Source organism: Phyllostomus discolor, chromosome 2, assembly GCF_004126475.2.
Source record: "Phyllostomus discolor isolate MPI-MPIP mPhyDis1 chromosome 2, mPhyDis1.pri.v3, whole genome shotgun sequence".
NCBI classification, from domain to species: Eukaryota; Metazoa; Chordata; class Mammalia; order Chiroptera; family Phyllostomidae; genus Phyllostomus; species Phyllostomus discolor.
The window spans coordinates 105352426-105376096 of NC_040904.2; the positions used below are offsets into that span (position 1 = coordinate 105352426).

The 23671-nt window shown below is 42.9% G+C and overlaps 1 protein-coding gene across 2 annotated transcripts in view; it reads left to right on the top strand.

The window, feature by feature from the left end:
* The first annotated feature begins 7398 nt into the window (after positions 1-7398).
* The window catches only part of MUC20 (mucin 20, cell surface associated), a 30208-nt gene continuing 13935 nt past the window's right edge, over positions 7399-23671 (top strand). The window contains exons 1-3 of one of the 2 annotated variants that reach the window (XM_036018248.1): positions 7399-7509; positions 13672-13866; positions 14279-14373. The gene's annotated coding sequence lies outside the window, so the exon portion shown is untranslated. The remainder of the gene's footprint in view (positions 7510-13671; positions 13867-14278; positions 14374-23671) is intronic. The other variant, XM_036018249.1, reaches the window with a different exon arrangement.

Here is a 23671-nt window from a genome sequence, read left to right on the forward strand (position 1 = left end):
ATGGGGTGTTAAAATCTCCTACTATGACTGTATTTCTGTTGATCTCTCCCTTTATGTCCATCAAGATTTGCTTTACATATTTAGGTGCTCCTATGTTGGGTGCATTAATATTTATTAGGGTTATATCCTATTGTTGGATTATTCCATTTATCATTATGTATTGTCCTTCTTTGTCTCTGACAATGCCTTGGTTTTAAAATCTATTTTGTTGAGTACACTCATAAATATCGCTACCCCAGATTTTCTTCTCTTTCTATTGGCATGAAATATCTTTTTCCATTCCTTTACTTTAAGTATGTGTGCATCTTTCATTCTGAGGTGGGGCTCTTGGGGACAACATATATATGGGTCTTGTTTTCTTATGAATTCAGCTACCCAATGTCTTTTGTAGGGCATTTAAGCCATTGACTTTTAAAGTGATTATTGTTGGATACAGATTTATTGCCATTTTATTTTTTAACTATTTCTCTTTCTTTTTTTCTTTCTTCTCCTCCTCACCAACCTTCTCCTCCTTTTTCTTATTCTTCTTAATGGAAACCCTTTAATATTTGTTGCAGTACTGGTTTGGTGTTAACAAACTCCTTTAGGTTTTTCCTGTCTGGGAAACTCTTTATTTCTCCTTCAATTTTAAATGATAGCCTTGCTGGGTAAAGTAGCCCTGGTTGTATGTCCTTGCTTTTCATCACCTAACTACCTTATGTCAATCCCTTCTGGCCTGAAATGTTTCTATTTAGAAAGCAGATGACAGTATAATTGGTGCTCCCTTGTACATAACTAACTGCTTTTCTCTTTTGAAATTCTCTCTGTCATTAGGCTTTGCCATTTTAATTATGATGTGTCTTGGTGTGGGCCTCTCTGGGTCCATATTGTTTGGGATTCCCTGTTCTTTGTGGACTTGTGTGTCTTTTTCCTTAAACAGGTTAGAGATATTTTTGGTCATTATTTCTTCAAATATGTTCTTGATCCCTTGCTCACTTTATTCTCCTTCTAGCATTCCTATGATGTGAATGCTGTTATGCTTCATGTTGTCCTAAAGGTTTCTTAAACTCTCCTCATTTTTTTAAATTCTTTTTTTCTTTTTGCTGTACTGCCTGGGTGTTTTTTTCACCTTGTCTTCCAAATCACTGATTTGATCCTCTGCTTCATCTAACCTACTGTTTATTCCTTCAGTGTATTATTTATTTCAGATATTGCATTTTCTATTTGTAACTGATCCTTTTTAATGGTTTCTATATCTTTTTTCATGCTGTTGAGTAGTCTTATAATCATTACTCTAAACTCTCTATCTGATAAATTTCATACCTCCATTTCATCTAGCTCTTTTCCTAGAGAATTTTCTTGTTCTTTCATTTGGGGTCTGTTTCTTTATCTTCCCATTTTAGCTGCCTCTTTCTGTTTGTTTCTTTGTATTAGGTAGATCTGCAAAGACTGTGTAGACCTATGTCAGACAATGCCTGTGACTGGCTCTTGGCAACCTGTTTGGAGCTATCAGCAATCCACAGCTTGTCGCTCCCTCCGATGGGCCTGGGTGTGTACAGACCAAACCCTGCAGCACACCAAGGCAAGCTTTTACCAGCACTGGGTCTGAGAGTAGGTCAACTAGTGTCTCAGGGCTCCCAGAGATCTTCCTTGGCCTGCAGGCTTTGTTAGGTTTTGTCTCTGAAATAACCTCTAGCTGTACTCTGCAGCAGTGAGGCGTAAGCTCCACAAGGTGGAGTGAGAGTGATTCCTGTGGGTGGTGCTATTGCTTCTCCCCTGGCTGATGCTGTGTGGAGTGATGTGCTCTGTTTGAGAAAAATGGCTTCTTCAGTATGAAGAATGACTGAGCTTAGGGATCCTGGTGCCTGACCATTCAGCTTCCTCTACGGAGCCACCAACCCCAGGCTCTCCTCACACAGCTCTACTCCACTCTGCCCTCCATCTTCTAGAGCCCAGGGTAAGGGTACACAAGTGAAATATTGTGTGTTGACCCTTGAAGAGGCTCTCTATGTCACTAGTTGCTAGTGGCTAGAAATGTCACTGCTTTTCACAGCTGTATGCTTTTTGGGTTCCTTTCCTGGTTCTGGTGCTATAGGCTGAGGTCTCCAGTTTTGAGTTCATACTTCATATTTTTCATGGAGGATCCACCAGCCACTGAAATATCCCTCCAGAACTTCAGCTGCTGCCTGTGGGAGCCCAGACAGCCCTCTCATGCCTCTATACTTTCTACCAGTTTCAATGTGGTGATGTGGTTTCTTCTGTAAGTCCTTGGTTATTAGGCTTCTCTCCAGCATGTGTTCACTTGGTTATTCAGGATAATTTTTCTATAATTTAGTTGTAATTCCAGTTTTATCCTGGGAGGACATTAGTGTAGCTTCTACATACACTGCCGCCATCTTGGATCACCCACATACATCTTCTTGATTCCTTGCTCACTCTCTTCTTCTCTGGTACTCCTATGATGCAGATGTTGGTACACTTGATGATGTATCAGTGTCCCCCTAGACCTTCTTCTTTGGATTCCTCTTGTTTGGGCTCTCTGTGCTTCCTGGACTTGTGTGTCTTTTTTCTTCACCAGGTTAGGAAAGTTTTCCACCATTATTTTTTCAAATAGGTTGCTATCTCACTTGCTTGCTTGCTCTCTCACTTCTCCTTATGGCACCTCCATGATGCAAATGTTGGTACACTTGATGTTGTTCCAGTGGCCCCTTACACTATCCTCATTTTTTTTTGGATTCTTTTTCCCCTTTTTCCAGATTATCTTTTCTTTTGGCTGTTCTGATTGTATGTTTTCTTCTTCTTTTTTAAGATCTTATTTCTTTATTTTTAGAGAGTGGGGAAGGGGAGGAGAAAGAGAGGGAGAGAGACATCAGTATGTGGTCACCTCTCATGCACTCCCTACTGGGGACCTGGCCGGTAGCCCAGGCATTTGTCCTGACTGGGAATCTAACTGGCAACCCTATGGTTTGCAGGCCAGTGTTCAATCCACTAAGCCACACCAGCCAGGGCTGTTCTTTTCTTTCTTATCTTCCAAATCACTGACTTGATCCTTTGCTTCATCTAATCTGTTGATTCCTTATAATACAATTTCAATTTCAGTTGTATTCTTCATTTCCAACTGGTTCTTTTTTATGTTTTCTATTTCCATTTTTATGTTTCCTATGTCTTTGTTGAAGTTCTCACTGAGTTTATCTACTCTTTCTTCCCTGGCTGGTGGGGCTCACTGGGTTGAGCATCATTCTACAAACCAAAAGATCACCAGTTTGATTCCCATTCAGGGCATATGCCTGGGCTGCAAGCCAGGTTCTCAGTTTTGGGCATGCTAGAGTTAACCAACTGATATTTCTCTCATACATCAATATTTCTCTCCCTCTATTTCCCCCTTACTTCCCCTCTCTCTAAAAGTAAATAAATAAAACCTTAAAAAATAAAATAAATCTACTCTTCCCCTAAGTTCATTGAGCATCATTATAACCAGTGTTTTGAACTCCTCATCTGGTAGATTGCTTATCCCCATTTTGTTTAATTCCTTTTCTGGAGTTTTGTTCTGTTCTTTCATTTAGGACAGGTTTCTTTGTCTCCTCATTTTGGCTGACTACTTGTGTTTTTTCTTGTGCATTAGGTAGAACACTTAAGTTTCCTGGTCTTGGTAGGATGGCTTTTTGCAGTAGGTGTCCTGTAAGGCCAGTGGCGCAGCCTCCTCAGTCACCTTAGCAGGGTACTTCAAGTGTGACCCCTGTATGGGATGTGTGCATCCTCCTTTTGTAGTTGAGCTTTGGGCGCTCTTGGCACATCAGCTGGAGGGATTTATTCCCCAGGTTGATGGGCTGTGAGTTCTGTCTGTAATTAAAGTAGAGATGCTATTCAGGGTCTGATTCATGAAGCAGGACTCACTTCAGCAGGACTCTGGTGCACAGCAACTCTGCTGGTGTGTTGCTTGTGAAGGTGGTTATATGGTGCTCCAGTATGATCTGAAGCTCTCCATCAACTGGCTCAGGGGCTTTCCATGAGGTGCTGGCCAAGGTCAGCTGCTACCTTTTACTTTCCTAGGCCATTTAGCAGATGGCTGCTACTTATGCTGGGCTTGGAGGTGCCTGGGAGGGCCAAACTGTGAACCAAGGCTGACTGCCACTATTACTTAGCCTAGGGCCACTTAGCAAGAGGTACAGACATGCTCTTGGGTACGGCAGGATCTCAGGGAGTCACCAGGGTTGGGTGAGCAGTGTTAGATTGATGGAGACTCAGGTATTGTACCTGCCTGCACCCACAAGGGAGGATTCAGCAAAGGAACAATGGCTTCTGCCAATACTTCCATCTGAGAGAAAACTGACCCTCCCGCCCTCATCCTGAAGCTGTAAAATTCAGTTTCTTTCTGTATACCCCTGGCTTTTTAAGCTGCTACGCCAGCACTGGAGCTGAGACCAAGTGAGTCCAAGTCAGTGTGTGGGTTCTTTAAGAGGAGTGCCTGGGACTCCAGGAGCACTCTGTCTCACTCACCCACAATCCCTGATGGTTTTCACAAGCAGAAGTTATGGGGACTTCTTTTCCTGGTGTTGGAACCCTGGGCTGGGAGCCTATTGTGGAACTGGGATCCCCTCACTCATCAGAGGTGTCTCCATAGGTGAGATATTCCTTCTGATTTTTAACCACTGTTGGGGACTGCTTTGTGTGGTATCAGAGACCATAGCTCCACACAAGCTAAGCCTTGAAAGAGGCCTGTAAGACTTGACCAGAAAGCCAGGAATGCATGAGGCAAGTATGACCCAATATTAGCACTGAGGGTTCCCATGGGAAATTAGGCCTGAAGAATGCATTGTATCCTTTGAAACTTGTTTTGCTTTGTATGGCTCTGTTGATATAAACCAGATATTTAAGTTCAAGGTCCATAAGAAGTGAACTCCTTATCTCATGAAACATGTCTTAAAGACCATCTGGTGTCAGCATGACTAACAGACCCTGACCTGTGGCAGATCTGTGTTCCTTCAATTGTTATCTATAGATAATACTTGTTTTCTAGAACTACAGCCTTTTGACATTGATTGAAGAGCTATGCATGCATGCTGTATACCCCTACATATACCGATCCCAAAGAAAGCCATTTCAGAGAAGGGCTTGGGGCATTCTCCATTAGAGGCAATCACCACCCTCTTTCCCATGAGAACAGATTGTGTCTGAGATGACTCATTTCATCCGAGACTGGGAGAACTCCACAAGATGGGGTTCCCCTCAAACCACCAGAATTTCCATCCTTTTTAAAGCTGAATAATATTCCATTGTATGTATATACCACATTTTTTTATCCATTCATACTTGGGTTATCCATTAGACACTAGGATTGCTTTCACCTTTTGGCTATTGTGAATAATGCTGCTGTGAACATTGGTGTACAAATATCTGTCCATTCCCTGCTTTCAATTCTTTTGATATATACCTAAATGTGGAATTGCTGGATCATATGGCAATTCTGTTTTTAGTTATTTGAGGAACCACTGTATTGTTTTCTATAGCATCATCACCATTTTACATTCCTATCATAGTGTAATATTATACAGTAATGAAAATAAATGATGAGAATTAAATGTATGACATGGGAACTTCTAAACATGTCATTCCCTTTCTTGGAACATTCTCCCATCCCACCCAGTGCTCCACTTGGATAAATCCGACTCATCTTCTAAATTTTGGCATAAGCAGTATACTTCTAAAAAGTCTTTCCAGTCCACGTGCTTTCATCCCATCTCCCAGGCCCCTGTTAGATCCCCATCCTTTGTCTCTCCCTGTCAGAGTCATCATCATATTGTATTATAATTGCCAGCTATGGTATGCCTCTTTTACTACTAGGCTGAACTCCTTGAAGGTAGAACTCTGTCTGTCTTGTTCATTGCTGGATTCTCAAAGTTGGTTTAGAATGGATGTTAAATAGTATTGTTAATTGATGGGTTTTTAAAATGTGGCAAAGTGACAGCATTTACAGTCCTGAGACGCCCATCCCTGAATCTTTCTGTGTCCCTTGAAGCAAATACTCATAAGCTATGAATTTCTGCACTTTCTATTTTATATCTCACAGTACCCCATGAGCTGGAAGGGACTTCTGTGGGTCATTGTATCCAATCTCCTACAGAATACATTCTCCATCATGGCCTCCCTGAGAGTAGTTTTCCAGTATGGCCTGAGCAATTCCAAAGATTATCACTATGTGGTTATGCATTGCATGTTATAGAAATTGTAACTAAAAATAGCAAACAAACAGAGGTTTATTTACCTCACATTCTAAGAAGCCCCAAAGAGGTGATAGGTAACCCTGGTTTAATTATTCAATGATGTCTTTGGTGCCCAGGCTTTTTCCATCCTTCTGCTCCACTAGCTTCAAAATGTTGCCTCTCCATGCTTGTGTAATTTGTTGCTTCATGATTATAGAATGACTGCCACAGCTCCAGGCATCACATTACATCAAAGACAAGAAGATAGGAAAGGGGGCATTGCCAGCAAGCTCCCCTGTTCTGCCTGCCCCTTCTATAAGAAAGAAAAACCCAAGAAGTTGTATAGCATATTTCTATCTATGATTTACTGTCCAGAACTATATCATTAATCACAAAGTGAAGGGAGGCTATAAAATTAAGATTTAATTTTTTGGCTTCTAGAGTGGAAGGTGATAGGGGAGGGATAGGAATGACTATTGAGGCTGTTTTATGCAGCCACTGCCTCTTTTAAAACAGACCCTCTGCCACATATAGGGATTGAACAGAAACCTGGTTGGGCCAAGGATATAACTGGTCCCAGATTATAGTTAGAAATTTCCCAAGTGACCAGTGGAGTCACCTGATTTTTCACATTTTCCTATCATAGATATTACCCTCAAATATCTACCCCTCACTTTCTCCTGTACTCTACCCCTCAAATCTCCTGTTCAGCATTTAATAGCCATGTAATGTAGACAACTTATACCAACTCCGGGGTGAGGTGGGGAATAAAGCTGCCCAGCTGGTCCTCCCAAGGGGTGTCTCTGAATACCTCTGTGGCATTTTGATGAAAAGAAAACTGGATGGGAACAAGGAGATTGGGGTTCTCACCTCATCTTTACAATATTTGAGTTGTGTGAAAATGGGGTGCTGCTTGTGTTCTTTGGGCCTCCTTATCCTTATCTATAAAATGAGAGGGTCAGACTGGATGATCTCCCAATTCCCTGATAGCAATATCACTCTGGTTTCTCTGATTCTGCCCCTTTCATGGACTCTGAAGACCCCAGGAGATGGAAAAATAGTTGTTTGACTGCATTACCTTTGCCTGTACAAGCTATTCTAAGCAGCTGGGACACTTGTGTCACTCACTATTTTGGTGCCACACCCCAACCCTTGCCCAGGTGTCAGCTGGCTCCTCCCTAGGGGTGCAGATACCAAATGAGCTTGCTGGAATGGGATATTAAAAGCCTCAGCCTTGGTCCCTGAAACACTTGGCTTCTGCTTGCAGCTATGTGGCTGGTTCTCTTACTCCTGCTGTGGCTGAGTCCTGTGGCCCCAAACTCAGAGACAGGTGAGGAGCCATGCTACCAGGTCAAAGGGACCCTGGTCTCTAGTCTCTCTCTTTCCTTCCTTCCTTCCTGCATGATCCACCTCCTGGGGGCTAATGTTTACTAATTCATTAATTAATTCATTTATTCAGGTACTTACTAAGCACCTGCTAGTGCTTAATGTGGCTTTTCTGTGTACTATCTTTATATTTACAATTGATAATTAACTTAGGAAGGTCTGTTTTTAATGAGGAGTCCAGAGGAATGTCCAGAGAGGTTCCTGTGAGTAGAAGCATCATGTAGCTCTAGAATGTGCACTATTGGGTGGGGGAAGGAGGGAAGGTGGTGTGACAAAGCCAGATTCAGGTTAATAGGCTGACTCACTGGTCAGCTGCCATGTGCCAACTTAGGTTTGCTCAAATGTCCCTAGAAATGCTATGGATGGATAAAGTTGTATTTACCAGAACTTCTTTGTAGGAAAGCTAGATGTCATTGGTAGGAATATAATGAAAGTGGGAGCCTTAAGGGACATGCTTAAGTAATAACAAGCATATTAAATTGCTTTGTAATAAAGGACTTTTGGGGTAGGGCAGGGCTTCAGTTTTGCTGAGTGGGGTTTGTGAGTTTGGGGCTGGAACAGGATTTTTGGGAACCATAGAGGGGAGGAGGAGGCTACCTTGGGCCTGCCTGCCTCACCCTACCCAGCAGTGTGTGAGCTCACCTCTTCAATACAATCATAAAACATGTTTAAAGAGAATTGCCCTGGAGGGGGGGGCAAACTATTAGTGCTGGGTTCTTCACTCACCCCTATTTGGGCCTGTTCCCGGCTCCACAGCTTGTGCCTTTCTTAAAAAGTATATTTTATTAATTATGCTATTACAATTGTCCCATTTTTTCTCTCCTTTATTCCCCTCTGCCATGCATCCCACCCACCTCCCACTAGCATCACCCACCTTAGTTCATGTCCATGGGTCATACATGTAAGTTTTTTGGCTTCTCCATTTCCTAGACTGTTCTTAACCTCCCCCTGTCTACTTTGTACCTACCATTTATGCTTCTTATTTCTTGTACCTTTCACCCCATTTTCCCCTCTCCACCTCCCCGCTGACAACCCTCCATGTGATCTCTGTTTCTGTGAATCTCTTCCTGTTCTAGTTGTTTGCTTAGCTTGTTTTTGTATTTGTTTAGGTTCAGTTGCTGATAGTTGTCAGTTTGTTGTCATTTTACTGTTTATAGTTTTGATATTTTTCTTAGATAAGTCCCTTTAACATTTAATATAATAAAGGCTTAGTGATGACAAACTCCTTTGACTTGGCCTTATCTGGGAAGCACTGTATCTGCCCTTCCATTCTAAATGAAAGCTTTGCTGGATAGAGCAGCCTTGGATGTAGGTCCTTGCCTTTCATGACTATGAATACTTCTTTCCAGCCCTGTTTCTTTTGAGAAATCAGCTGACAGTCTTATGAGAACTCCTTTGTAGGTAACTGTCTCCTTATCTCTTCCTGCTTCTAGGATTCTCTCCTTATCTTTAATCTTGGCTAATGTAATGATGATGTGCCTTGGTGTGTTCCTCCTTGGGTCCAACTTCTTTGGGACTCTCTGAGCTTCCTGGACTTCCTGGAAGTCTATTTCTTTTGCCAGATTAGGGAAGTTCTCCTTCATTATTTGTTCAAATAAGTTCTCAATTTCTGGCTCTTCTTCTCCTTCTGGCACCCCTATGATTCAGATGTTGGAATGTTCAAGGTTGTCCTGGAGGTTCCTAAGCCTCTCCCCAGTGTTTTGATTTCTTGTTTCTTCCTTCTGTTCTAGTTGAATGTTTATTTCTTCCTTCTGCTCCAAATCATTGATTTGAGTCCCGGTTTCTTTCCCTTCACTGTTGGTTCCCTGTATATTTTTCTTTATTTCAGTTTGTATAACCTTCAGTTTTTCCTCTATTTTATGACCATACTCAACCATTTCTGTGATCATTTCTGTGATCACCCTGATTACCAGTGTTTTGAACTCTGCATCTGGATAGTTTGGCTATCTCTTCATCAATTAGATTTTTTTTTTTGAGTTTCAATCTGTTTTTTCATTTGGGCCATATTTCTTTGTCTCAGCATACCCATTACACTGTGTGGGGAAGAGCCTCAGGTATTCGCCAGAGCAGGACAACTAACTTGGTTGCATTGTGGTGCTATGTGTAGGGAAGAGGTCCAAGAGGGCACAATGCCTCTTGCTCAGCTCTTGGCTGGTTTTCTGTCACTTCCCCACTACCCACAAGCAAATTGGGCCCTTCTGGTGCTGATTTCCAGGTGTGTGGGCTTGTGTACTTTCTAGGACCCTGTGGGTCTCTCCAGTGAACTGTCCTATGAAGCTGGGAGTTTTTCCTGCTGCCACAACCCACACAGGTTTTTACAGCCAGAGGTTTTGAGGCTTTCTTTTCCCAGCACTGGAACTCTGGGTTGCACGAACTTTCTCACTCTCCAGTTGTTCTTCCCAGTTTATCTGCACGCAAATGTGAGACCTTCCATTCCACCAGCTGCCACCTCACCTGACTGGTCCTCCAGCTACCACCTTGCCATGTGTCTCTGCCCCTCCTACTAAAGAAGAATGCCCCCTCCCCTTCTAAGAAGAATGAATGTTTCTTCTTTAACTCCTTGGTTTTTGGACTTCCATACAGTTCGATTTCTGGCAGTGCTGGTTTTTTTTTTTTTTTTTTTTTTGTTCTTACATTTGTTATTGTCCTTCTTTTGGTTGCATGAGGAGGAAAAGTGTATCTACCTATGCCTTCATCTTGGCTGTAAGTCCCACAGCTTGTGCTTCACTAGCCTCTTGATATGAAGCCAATGGGATGGTCACAGAGCAGAGCAAGAAGCCATTTTCTGAGGGGCTCACTGCCCCTCACCAAACCCAGTGGCTCTCTCCTCTTAACTGCAGAACAGCACTTTCCATACAACATAATGACATTCTGGTTACTTGTTAGGGTGATGATGCTCTGTTCACTAGGTCAATAGGAGAAAAAGGTTAATCCCTGTTGAGAGGATGTAGGAAGCCTTCTCAGAATAGATTGATTTTATTTTTAAAAACTATTATGGAAAATTTCAAACACATACAAAAGTAGAGAGAATAGTATAATGAATCTGTTGGCTAACTTCAAAATTATTAACCAAGTTCTTATCTACCATATTTTAAAAATATAACCAAAGTAGTGTATCAGAGCTGAAATAATTAAAATAATTACTGTTATTTAATGCCTATCAGTGAACATATTTCTCTAACTGTCAAAAAGGGGTTTTTGTAGCTGGTTTATTTGAATCAGGATCCAAACAAAGTCTATACGTTGCATTTAATTGGTATATTTCCTAAAGTCTCTTTGAATCTATATCCACCTCCACCTTTTTTCTTATGCTGTTAATTCATTGAAAAGAAACCAGGTCATTTGTCCTGTAGAATGTCTTACACTCTGGATTTGCCTAATTGAATCCTTGTGGATATCCCTCTGTCCTCTGCATTTTCTGAAATCTGGCAGTTAAAGTTCATTTCTTTTGGGAGGAATATTTATAGGTGGGGCTTTGTACTTCCTATGGCATCTTGAAAGAGGCCTACAATGTTTAGTTGCTCTACTTTTACTGGTATTAAAGTTGATCAGCCCGCTGCATCCATTTTAAGTCTATTATAATAGTTCCCTCTCGGCCGTTCTTTAATGGTTTTAGCCTGCACTGATGATTGTCCATTAGATTCCTTTGCTTTATTAGTGGCTTCAAACTGGCCGTTTTCTAATTCTATCATTCCTTCTGAATTTATTAGCTGGAATTCTCCTATAAAGAAGATATTTCCCTTTGGTTGGTTTGAAAAGACTGGATAAATGTTTGATACTTAATTGCCATTTTCAGAATAAGAAGCTAGTTCTTTAGCAACCCTGGGAAAACTGAATTTAAACATGACCCTGAAAGATAAAAATGTTTTCTGCTAGTGTCTATGGGAGGAAGGGTCTTTTAAGAAGAGGAAACAGCTTGAGCAATGGCTCAAAAGCAGAAGTATACAGGGTGTTTAGAGAATGGCAGAGATTGGTAGCAAGTGCAACCAGAGGCCTTTTAAATGTGAACCCTGAGCATGGTGTGGTGGGAAGAGCAAGTGAGAAGCCGGGATTGCTGGTTCTACTTCCAGCTCTGTCACCCTCTCAAACAGGACCTTGGGAAAATGGCTTTTTTATTTCTAGATCAGTGACTTTTAATCTTTTCTGGCTATAATCCACATTAATAAATATATTTTACACTGTGACCCAGTACATACATGCGTATATATAAAACAAAAATTTCAAACTCCAATGTACATTTATATAAACAATGTATGTGGATATTTTCTATTCCATCCTGTCCTGTCCTATCCTATCCTATCCTATCCCATTCCAAAAAATGTTGGTCATGACCACTGGATTGATCTCTGACTCACAAATGGGCTCCAACCCTTGTTTGGATGGGCCCTGGGGCTCTTTCCAGCTCCAGTTCTCTTTGTTCCATCCCTGGTATTGGTGACAATCTGAGGCTGGACCAGGCACTTGGGAAGAGGGATGCGAGAAGGGAAACTACAGGAGACTCCTGAGCTGAACAACAGGCAGAAGCCAGACCAAACTCAGAGCCTCCACCCTGGCCCAGCCCAGCCACCTCACCATTACCTTGAGAGGTCTGAGCCCCTGGGCCGCTGCTCCCCTTTCATCAGACACCTGCCTGCCTCTGTTTCCATAACATGCTGGGTTGGCCACACCTAACCCTACATTCTCTCAGAAGCCTGCTCCCTGTTGATCATGTCAACTTTGGAAGGCCCTCAAATTTATTTTCTAAACAAAGCCCCATGCAGGTGCTAATGCACCAGGAGGCAATCGGGAAGGTCAAGGTAAAGTAGAGAATAGCATTGAGAGTCCTGGGCATGAGAACACCTGGGGCCTATTTCCACCTGAGTCACAGAATTAGCATGTAACCTGGACAATGGTCCCTATCTGCCAATGCCTTGCTTTCCCCATCCCTTAAAGGAGATAAACTCCCTCATCATGAAGTGGATGGTAGGAAAATCAATACTTCATTCTGTTTTATGGCTGAATAATATTCTGTTGTGTAGATATACCATATTTGTTTTATCCATTCATCAGCTGATGGACATTTGAATTGTTTCTGCTTTTTGCTATTATGAATAATGCCACTAAGAACATTCATGTGCAAATTTTTATGTAAACATATATTTTCAGTTCTCTTATGTATATACCCCGAAGTGGAATTGCTGAACCATAAGGCTAACTCTATGTTAAACATTCTAAGAAACTGTCAAACTGTTTTTCAATGTGGTTGTGCCATTTTTCTAGCAGTGCATGGGGTTCCAATTTCTCCACATTCTCATTAACGCTTGTTTTCTTTTCTTTTTGTTTTAGTCATCCTACTTGGAATGAAGTGGTATCTCATCGTGGCTTTGATTTGCATTTTCTTGGATGACTAATGATGTCTCCTTTCATGAGCTTATTGGCCATTTGTATATCTTCTTTTAAGAAAAAAAAAAGATTTTATTTATTTATTTTTAAAGAGAGGGGAAAGGAGGGAGGAAAACATCGATCAGTTGCTTCTCACATGTGCCCCAACTGGGGACAGGGCCTGCAACGCAGGCATGTGTCCTGACTGGGAATTGAACTGGCAACCTCTTGCTTTGCAGGATGATGCTCAACCAGCTGAGCCATGCTGATCAGGGCTGGATATATTCTTTGCCCATTTAAAAGTTGGGTTATTTGTCTTTTTTGTTGTTGTGTTGTGGGAGTTCTTTACATATTCTAGATAAAATGTTTTTATCACTTATGTGATTTGCATACTGTTTCTCCCATTCCATGGGTTGTCTTTTTACTTTCTTGATAGTATCCTTAGAGGCACAAAACTTAATTTTTGATCAAGTCTAGTTTGTCTATTTTTTCTTTTGTCACTTGTGCTTTTGGTATCATATCTGAGAAACCACGACTCAGGGTAAAGACATAATGATTTACATCTTTGTATTTGCCTGAAAGTTTTATAGTTTTAACTTTTACATTTAGATCTGTGATCTATTTTGAGTTAGTTTTTGTATATGGTGTGAGGTAGAGGTCCAAATTCATTCTTTTGCATATGGATATATAGTTTTCCAGCACCATATGTTAAATACCTCTATTTTTAATGTCTCTTTTCCTGTAGGCAGCTGCTCCCAACCCCAGCCTCTCTGCTGCCTTGGAAGAGATCACCACTGCAAGAGAGGGAGCTGCTACTGTGATGCATTCTGTCGTGTGGTACCTGACTGCTGCCCAGACCACCATGCCCTCTGCAACTCTGGTAACTCACATGCAGGTTCTTTTCAACCCCCAGAAGATCTGGGTGCTGTGACTGACAGAGGTAAGCCCCTCCCTCATATGTACTTCAGGCCAAGGCCAGGATGTAAATGCCTGAGGTCCCTAATAAGCCTGAGGTCCTTCCAGTCTGTCCATTTTATGTCAAAATTGCCTACACATTCCTTCCAGCTTTGTTTCCTCACTGCTCCTTACCACCTTCGGTCCCCTCTGAACCACTTTTCCAGGTCCCGCAGGGAGAAGTTAGCTGTGGGTGGTTGGGGATCAGGGTGGGGAATAGTGTGGTTGGGTTCTACCTAACTGCTCCACCTTCTCTTGCAGTGTAGCTGCCTCTTGACTGTCCTGTGTAGATTTTGAGGACAGACAGGAGTCTGAAGAGAGGTGCAGAGGATGCTGGGTAGTAGCAGGGGGATAGAAGGCAGGGACAAACACAGGAGCTTTCATCCAACGTTTCCCAGCTTCTCAGAATACCAAGATGGTGCTGCAGATGGTGTTGAGGGTGGAGAATGCACCAAGTGCTACCAGAATCAATGTCGACAGGATGCAGAGCATGGTGAGTGCCCTAGAGATTCTCCCAGAAAGGGTGGTGGCAACCTGCTCCTGCCTCCTTGGCTTTCAGGTCCCAAAGTCAGGGAGCAACTGCCAAAGTCAGGAAAGAGGCCTGAGCTGGGGCAGAACTCCATTGCAGTCATGGTTTTAGGGCTACAAGCCAGGGTTTCTACCCATGGAATCTGACTCTTGGATTATATAGTTTTCATGTGTCATGAAATATTATTCTTCTTTTGACTTTTTTCAACCACTTAAAAATGTAAACAAAAATTTTAGGTTCATTTGTTGATAGTTGTGAATTTATTATCGTTTCACTGTTCATATTTTTGATATTTCTTTTCTTAGATAAGTCCCTTTAACATTTCATATAATAATGGTTGGTGATGATGAACTCCTTTAACTTGACCTTTTCTGAGAAGCACTTTATCTCTCCTTCCATTCTAAATCACAGCTTTGCTGGATAGAGTAATCTTGGATGTAGGTCCTTGCCTTTCATGACTTTGAATACTTCTTTCCAGCCCCTTCTTGCCTGCAAGGTTTCTTTGGAGAAATCAGCTGATAGTCTAATGGGCACTCCTTTGTAGGTAACTCTTTCCTTTCCTCTTGCTGCTTTTAAGATTCTCTCTTTATCTTTAATCTTGGCTAATGTAATGATGATGTGCCTTGGTGTGTGCTTTTTTAGGTCCAACTTCTTTGGGACTCTCTGAGGTTCCTGGACTTCCTGTAAGTCTATGTCCTTTGCCAGATTGGGGAAATTTTCCTTCATTATTTGTTCAAATAAGTTTTCAATTTCTTGCTCTTGTTCTTCTCCTTCTGGAACCCTATAATACAGATATTGGAATGTTTTAAGGTGTCCCAGAAGTTCGTAAGCCTCTCTTCACTTTTTTGAATTCTTGTTTCTTCATTCTGCTAGGGTTGGATGTTTATTTCTTCCTTTTGTTCTAAATGTTGATTTGAGTCCTGGTTTCCTTCCTGTCACTATTGGTTCCCTGAATATTTTGATTTATTTCATTTTGGGTATCTTTCCTTTGTTCTTTCATTTTCCAACCAAGCTTAATCAGTTTTGTGAGCATTTTGATTACCAAGGGCTTTAAATTCTTCATCAGATAGGTTGGCTATCTCCTCATTGCTTAGCTTTCTTTCTGAAGTTTTGCTCTGTTCTTTCATTTTGGCCCTATTTCTTTGTCTTGGGGTCCCTGTTAAGTTGTAAGGGGGCAGGACCTTAGGTATTCACCAGAGCAGGGCAACCCTCTTTGCGCACTGCAGGGCTGCCTGTGGGGGAGGGGCCAGAGAGGGAACAATGCAGCTCACCTGCTCAGCTCTAGCCTGCTTTCCAACAAATTCTCATGTGAGACTGGGAGTTCCCATTGCAGCAACTGCCGGAGTCCACAGTCATCTCTGAGTCTCAGTTTCCCATTCAGTCACCCCACCCTCGTGGCCCGCCACCTTGCCTCGGGTTCTCTCCATCTGCTGTCTTACCGGGTCTGGTTGTTCTCATTGACTATTTCTTTAATTTCTTGGTTTTCAGAGTCCCACGCAGTTTGATTGTCTGGCACTTCCGGTTGTTTATTGATTTTAGATTGGTTGTTATCCTCCTTTTGGTTGTGCAAGGAAAAGAAGGGTTTCTACCTACACCTCCATCTTGGCTGGAACTCTAAATGTAAAAAAAAAAAATCTTAACTTGTTAACTATACAAAAAACAGGCAGCATGACAGATTTGGCTCATAGACTGTACTTTGCTGCTTTCTGTCCAAGTCATCCTCTGTTCTTTACTTTTCTTCTGAGTCCTGGCTTCAGCCCTGACCTTTTCAGATCTCTCTGCCCAGCACTGGAGGTGAAGCCCTGGGCCCCATGCTAGCATATGATGACTCTGAGAAGAGAGAAAGACAGCATAATGCAATGGAAAGAGCCTGGACCCAGAGCCACGTAGACCTGGGTTCAAGCCCTGGCTCCATCACTTATTACTTGGGTGACTTCCTGCAACTCTTTTAGCCTTTTTGAGCTTCCCTTTCCTCACTGGTCCACTGACTTTTTGGCACCAGGGACCAGTTTCATGGAAGGCAATTTTTCATGGACTGTGGTAAGAGGGGTGTGGTTTGGGGATGATTCAAGAGCATTACATTTATTGTGAACTTTATTTCTATTATTATCACATTGTAATATATAATGAAATAATTATACAACTCACCATAATGCAGAATCAGTGGGAATCCTGAGCTTGTTTTCCTGCAACTAGATGGTCCCATCTGTGGTCACAGGAGACAGTGACACCCAAAGTGTGTTGCTTATGTCCAAGTTACTCTGTAATCTCATTTTGGTTGCTGTTGCTGCAGAAAACCCTGCATCACCAAGATGGTATGTTGGAAATAGAAGCAGACATAATTTTAAGCCACCGTCATTTGCGATCTCAAGCAGTTGATTTTCTTCTAGCACCTGGCTTATTCATAAATGGGTTGCGGATCCATTCCTTCCCAGTTTGGGGGTCTTTTGTGGCTGAGAAGTAATGCTCATACTCTTTTTTTTTTTTAGATTTTATTTATTTATTTATTTTTAGAGAGGGAAGGGAGGGAGATAGAGAGAGAGAAACATCAATGTGCGGTTGCTGGGTGTTATGGCCTGCAACCTAGGCATGTACCCTGGCTGGGGATCGAACCTGCGACATTTTGGTTCACAGCCCACGCTCAATCCACTGAGCTATGCCAGCCAGGGCAGTAATGCTCATACTCTTGAAAGCTGAGGGGATCATGCACCAGCTGAGAGAAAGAAGGCCCTGGCTCAGTCTCTTTCTAAATCCCTGCTAATGTTTGAAACATGTCAAAAATCTCAATGTTCACTTGTTGCCCTCATAATTCCAGTTTGGCTTTGAATGCAGCCACTTTATCTGCCAACTAGGACACAGTTGTTTTTGTCCCCTGAAGTGACAGATTGAGTTCCTTGAGCAGTTTGAATATGTCACACAAACAAGTTTTGCAACCCATTCTGTGTCACTGAAATGTGCTACCAGGGGTGACTGTTTTTCTAAAAGAAACCTCTGGAGCAGTTGTCATAACTCAAAAACTATGGCAGCAATCTCCTTTTAGAAAGTCATCTCACCTCTGTGTGTCAGAGAAGACGTGTGTGCTCTGCGCCCATCCCCTCACAGAGCTGCGTGAACAGACATGAATTAAGAGCATGTACTTTAATGTGGTTGATCCTGCAAAATGTTGTTAAGTTCAGGTGACATTTTTTGGGTAGCCAGCATTTCTCTATGGATGACACAGTGCATAGACTCACATTCAGGAGTGATCACTTTGACCTGAGTAGTGAAACCAGAAAGCTGTCCAGTCATGGCAGCTGCCCCATCTGTGTGCATATCAACAAAAAATGACCAATTCGGTTTTCCTGATATGTAATCATTCAAAGACTTGAATACTTCTGCAGCTGTGATGTTGGTTGGCAACAAAAGTGCACATAAAATATGCTCATGTACATCCTCCTGAACAATATATCACACAAAAGCAAGCATTGTTGCCTTGTTGTCAGCATTGGTAAACTCGTCAACCTGAATTGCATACCATGGTGACACACTAATCCTCTCTAACAATTGTGCCTCAATACCCTCTGCTATTTCATCAATTCATCTAGTTATGGTGCCAGCTGAAAGAGGAGCACGTGTCGCCTTTGGAATGGGAGCTTCTAAAAACTCAAGACAAATATCCTTAGCAGCAGGCAGGATCAACTCTTCACTAATAGTAAAGGGCTTCTTAGCCTTAGCAAGGTGATTAGCCTTGCTCTCGGTGCAGACACATTTGATGAAGTGGTGGCCTTCAATAATTGCTTCTGTTCTTCATGTTCATGTTTTTTTTTCTTTTGAAAAACTCCAAAGGCTTGTCTTTTAATGCAGAGTGCTTGGTCTGCAAGTGGCAGGGCAGTTTTGAAGGTTTCATGACTTCGTTAGATGGCTGGTTGCACATATTATACAAAGCAGGCTTAGAGAATGTGATTCACCTGTTGCAAGGAGCCCATAATTTAAGTAGGACTTTTGGTATTTTCTTTTAAATGCAGCTTTCTTTTTCCTGGCAGTCTTAGAGTCTCCTCCTGTCTCATAGTTGGGTCTTTCCCACTTTTCAAAGAAGCTCTCCAACAACATGTGTTTTTTATTCATTTTGGCTAGGGTTACCATGTGGGCTTACCAAAACTGTGACTGAGACAAGTGCACAGTGTGAGAAAGAGGTGCAGATGGAAATGGTAAATAAAATAATGGGTGGGCCATGTGCGGACTAAAATAAGTTTCAGATTCTGACTTAAAGCCTGCCACCAGATACAGCTGTGCAATTGAAATACATCAACTCACTTGCCACTATAAAGCCTGCCACCAGATGCAGATTAATTGTCACTTATCACTCACAGATAGGGTTTTGATATGAGTCTGCAAGTGATTAATTTATTATCATCTCTGTGCAGTCAAACCTCTCTGCTAATGGCAATCTGTATTTGCAGCCACTCCCCAGGGCTGGCGTCACAGCCTGAGCTTCACCTAAGATCAGGCACTAGAGTCTCATAAGGAGCATGAAACCTAGATAGATCCCTTGCATGTGCAGTTCACAGTAGGGTTAGCACTGCCATGAGAATCTAATGTTGCTCTTGATCTGACATAGGGCGAGGCTCTGGTGATAAGATAATGCGAGCAATGGGGAGCAGCTGTAAATACAGATGAAGCTTAGATCTCTCCTCCTCCGCTCACTCCCTGCTGTGCTGCCTGGTTCCTAACAGGCCACAGATCCGTACAGGTCTAACTGAGCTAGAGAAGGAACAGGCCTTCACTTTCTGCTCATTTAGGTCCAGCGGTCTCTCCAAACCAGCCTCCCAGGGATGTCCTTCTCCATCTCCGTGAAGGGAGCCAGGGAGAGAGCCTCACACCTCTCCTGAAGCTCCTCTCCAGGGCCAGGGAGCAGAGTTCACTTCACCCACCTGGATCTGCTGGGCACAGTGGTGCTTGCCTCTCAGCCACCATCCTGTGTGCTTCCACAGTGGTCCAACCAGAGGAAAATGGAAATCTGCAATTGTTGTAAACACATCAAAATCTGCATAGAATCAGCCATATGGATTAAAACATGTGCATTTGGCTCATGGTGTTCGTTATTTTGTGATGGTCACAACGAATCTTGCAAACCTTCCTTTAAAGTAGAAAGTAAGAACCTAGCACCCTTTGGCTAAGTAATTTATGCCTCTCCAATATTCCTTCCCAGGTACCATATAACTGCCTGTAAGTCCTGTACTATGGTCTGAGTCCTATAACTTCATGCCCACCCCTTCTCTTCCCAGGGTGAAAGGAGAGTCAGGGGTCCACCTTCTTTCTGGTGGGCTTGGACTGACTTCTGGGGGAGGGTCTCCTCATGTGAGGATTTCAGAGGGGTAGGAAGGTGATGCCAGGAGTTTTGGTGGTCTGCTGAGCCCTTTGCCTGCCCTCACAGACCTCCTCCTCCTATTCTATGAATAGATCCCTGTCCTCCAGCCTTCTGGACTCTAGACCTCAGGGCCATCTTCTGCTTCTCTCTGCCCCTAGCCATCCTCTGCAAGGTGCCAAATCTTTCTACTTCTACTTCACAATGTGGGTGATATATGCTCCCCTTATAGTCACACTGCCCAAGTCCAAGGTCACAGCCTCCTAACCGGTCCTCTTGTCCTGGACTGTCCCCTAACTGATCTCTGCCTGTGTTGCACTGCCCAAGGCAGAGCTCTGGTGTTGCCAGCTCCCTACTCAAAAACCGTCACTGGCTTCATGGCCCCAAGGCACATTTTTGCCTTATTACCAACTAGCTGTCCTTCTTCCCGCCCCTGTGTTCCAAATGAATAGAACAACCCATTACCCCCATCCAAGACTCGCTCTACACTTTTGCTAATCTTAATTTCTCTGAAAACAGAACATGAATAATTTATTTAGAAACACAATCCCAGTGAGTAGGGGTGAGAGGAAGGGATAGTAGAACAAGGAACAAGCGAGACCCAGTACAAAGATGCTTACCCGGTTAGCATCTGCTATGGCTAACTGGTGGCTTTATCCTGTGGGGTCTTCTAAGAAGTCTTATAAAGTGTGTCTGAGAAGCATCAGTCCCAGGAATGAAATGGGAAGCATCTACCCATTGGCTCCCATTCCCATCATCTATGGATTGCCCTATAGGTGGTTAACTCTCCCAGTCCTTTGTTGCTGGTATGTGAGAGCTGAGCAGCTCCCAGAAGCACCCCAAGCCTTGGTGTCAGGGAAACCCTGAGGCAGAGATCAAATGGCACATGGCAAGACACTGCCTGGTTGCTCCTGGGAAAATGGTCTCTGCAGTAGTGGCTGGAGTAGGGCATGAGGCCAAGAGGACTTGAAATGGTATACGTAGGGTATCCCACCCATGGGCTTTCAGAAACATATGTTTCTTCCCTCCAGCTCTTCCAGCTACATGTTTCTCCTCCTGCCAAGGACAGAGGAGCCTAGGGTAGAGACAGCAGCAGGCCCTCTTTGAGTGCACCCACTCATACCTCCAGAGCCTGAGCTCTCCTTTCCTTTCTAGGAAGAGTTTTGCAGGTGAGACTGTGATATGTGGCCTCTCTGGTTGGGGTGGATCATCCTGTTGGCCTCATAGCTAAGTTCATTCAAACTAAAGAGACAGTTTCTGAGATGTTCCAGTACTGTCACAGGTTCTTCTCTAGTTGAGTATGTGTGTATGTGCACATGTGCATGCACTATTTTAATCCTCACCCAAGGATATGTTTATTAATTTTAAAGAGAAAGGAAGGGGGAGGGAGAGAGAGACAGAGACAGTGAGAGAAACATTGATTGGTTGCTTCCTGACATGGGGTAGAACCCTCAACCTAGGTTATGTGCCCTGACCAGGGATTGAACCTGCAACCTTCTGGTGCACGGGACGACACTCCAACTAACTAAGCCACCTGGCCTGGACATGCATGCATATTTTATTTCTACTTGACCCTTCATTCTCCCATCCTGTGTCTTCCAAATAACCTTCCCTGTGAAAGTCATTTCCCTGGCAGCATCATACCACCTGGGACAATGGAGGGCTGCATGATAAACTACAATGAGAAATCCACATCCACAAGAACATCTAAAGTTAAAAGGACCAGTGATACCAATTATTGATGAGACTGTGAAGCATCTGGAACTATCATAATTTGCTGGTGTGGAATGAGCTGGCACAATCAATTTGGAAAATTGTTTCATTCTATATACTAAAGTAAACACATGTATACCCACAGACCCAGCAATTCCACTCCTGTGTGTATACCCAAGACATATACAAGAATGTTCATAGCAGCTTTATTCAGAATAGTGAAAAACTGAAACAATACAAATGTTCATCCATAGGAAAATACATCAATAAATTGTGGCATATTTATACAATAGAATACTACCCAACAACACAAAAGAATGAAGTACTGTTGTATACAACAATATGAGTGAGTCTTGCAGGCATAATGTTAAGAGAAATAAGCCAGACACCATATAATTATGCATTATAATTGCCCATTATGTGAAGCTCAAAAATAGGTAGAACTAATCTATGGTAATGCGAGTAAGAATAGTGGTTTTGGGGGGATATTGACTGGAAGGAAACACAAGGGAGTCTGTTGAGGTGGTGAAAATGCCCTATTATTGTGATTTGAGTGGCAAATACATCCTGGGAGTATACATATGTAAAAATTCATCAAGCAATATACCACTTAAGGTTGTTGTAGTTTACTGTGTATAAGTTACATTTGAACAAAAGAAATGAATGGACAAATTAACAGAAGGCTCCCTGGAGTTTCCTATGCTACCACCCAAGGAAGCAGGGCTTGGAAGGGGGCCCACTCTCAGGGCCTGGCATGCTTAGATGATTCTCAGTGCCTCTCCTACCTGACAGGGTCCCATCTACACAGTCTGTGCACACTCAACGTTTTGAGCCTGTGAGGATCTACTCAGAACCCCAGACTTGGTATAAAGATTAAAAGTGGAAGCATTTGAGCTACCGAAGATACAGAAAGAAATCTTATCTGAACTTTCTTTATCTGATTAAAGCAGTGCCTTCCAAAAATAGAGCTGCCATTATTCCCCCTCAGAGGGATTTTCCAGCCAATTTACCTCCAATAGAACTTTCCAAACCTTTCCTTCCCTCACTCCATCCCCTTGTTGAGTTTGGTAAATACACCTTTATTTCTGGTTATTCAGCGAGTTAGCCATTACTGAGCAACTTCCTGGTGTACCTGTAAATAAACTTTGTCTTTTCTCTTGTTAAATATTTGCAGGTCTCTAACCACTGTACCGAAGTTATTTTGTTCTTTCCATAGTATTCATCCCTATGTAATTCACTTATTTATATGTCTACTGTTTGCCATTTCTCCTCACTGGGAAGTTAGTTCCATATGGCAGGAATCTGTTTTACTAAGTGAGGCATTCCAGGTACCTAGAAAAGTGTCTGGCTTACAGCAGGTGCTTCAGATATGTTCATTAAGTTAATGAAACTAGCCTCCTATGATGATTCTGGGTGAGAGCTGAGTTTGGCTGAAAAAGGGGATTCAGGAACTGTCTGAATAGATTATTATGGCCCTGAGGCCAACAGTCATGTGCCCAGGCTTGGAAATTTCCCCAGAAACAGAAGAAGATAGACCAGACAAATTCAGCCAACCCAGGGAAGTATTCAGCCAGGCTTCCCTAGAGTGTTCCTCACTTCCTCACCTGCCATGTCTGGAGTTGGGCTGTGGACCATTTATGTGATGAAAATAAAAAGGAAATGGAGAGGGGGAGTCCAAGCTGAGGAGAGGGGAGGCCCCCAGATTAAGCCACTGACTGCTGGAATGCGGAAGTTCCTCTTCTGGCCAGGGTGGTAGCTCAGGAGGGAAGGGAGGTGGCAGAAAGGAGCTGCATTCTTGCTGCATTCTTGCTGGATTTCTCATCTTCTCTAGGAGGAAAGCTCATGCAAGGTCACACACTACTGGACAGGGTTGAGCAGAATTCAGATCGTTGCTGTGACCCCAGGTCCCCTCTCCCACCTGAAACCACCCAAGTGGAAATCCATCCTCCCACTTTATAAAGTGAAGGACTGAGGTCGAATAGGAGGGCTTAGCTCATTACAGGAGTACTCTACAGTTCAGTGGTGTAGTTGGAGCTGGAGCCCAAGATCCTGGACCCTGAATGCTGGGTTGTGTCTCAGTTGGAGCCCCCTCAGTCTCTTCTCATAGCATCTCCTCTCATCACATGCCCTGGAATGATTCTCCCCTTCCAGTAGCAGATCCCTTTATCCAACGCAGGGTTAACTTCTAGAAGATAGTCACAGACC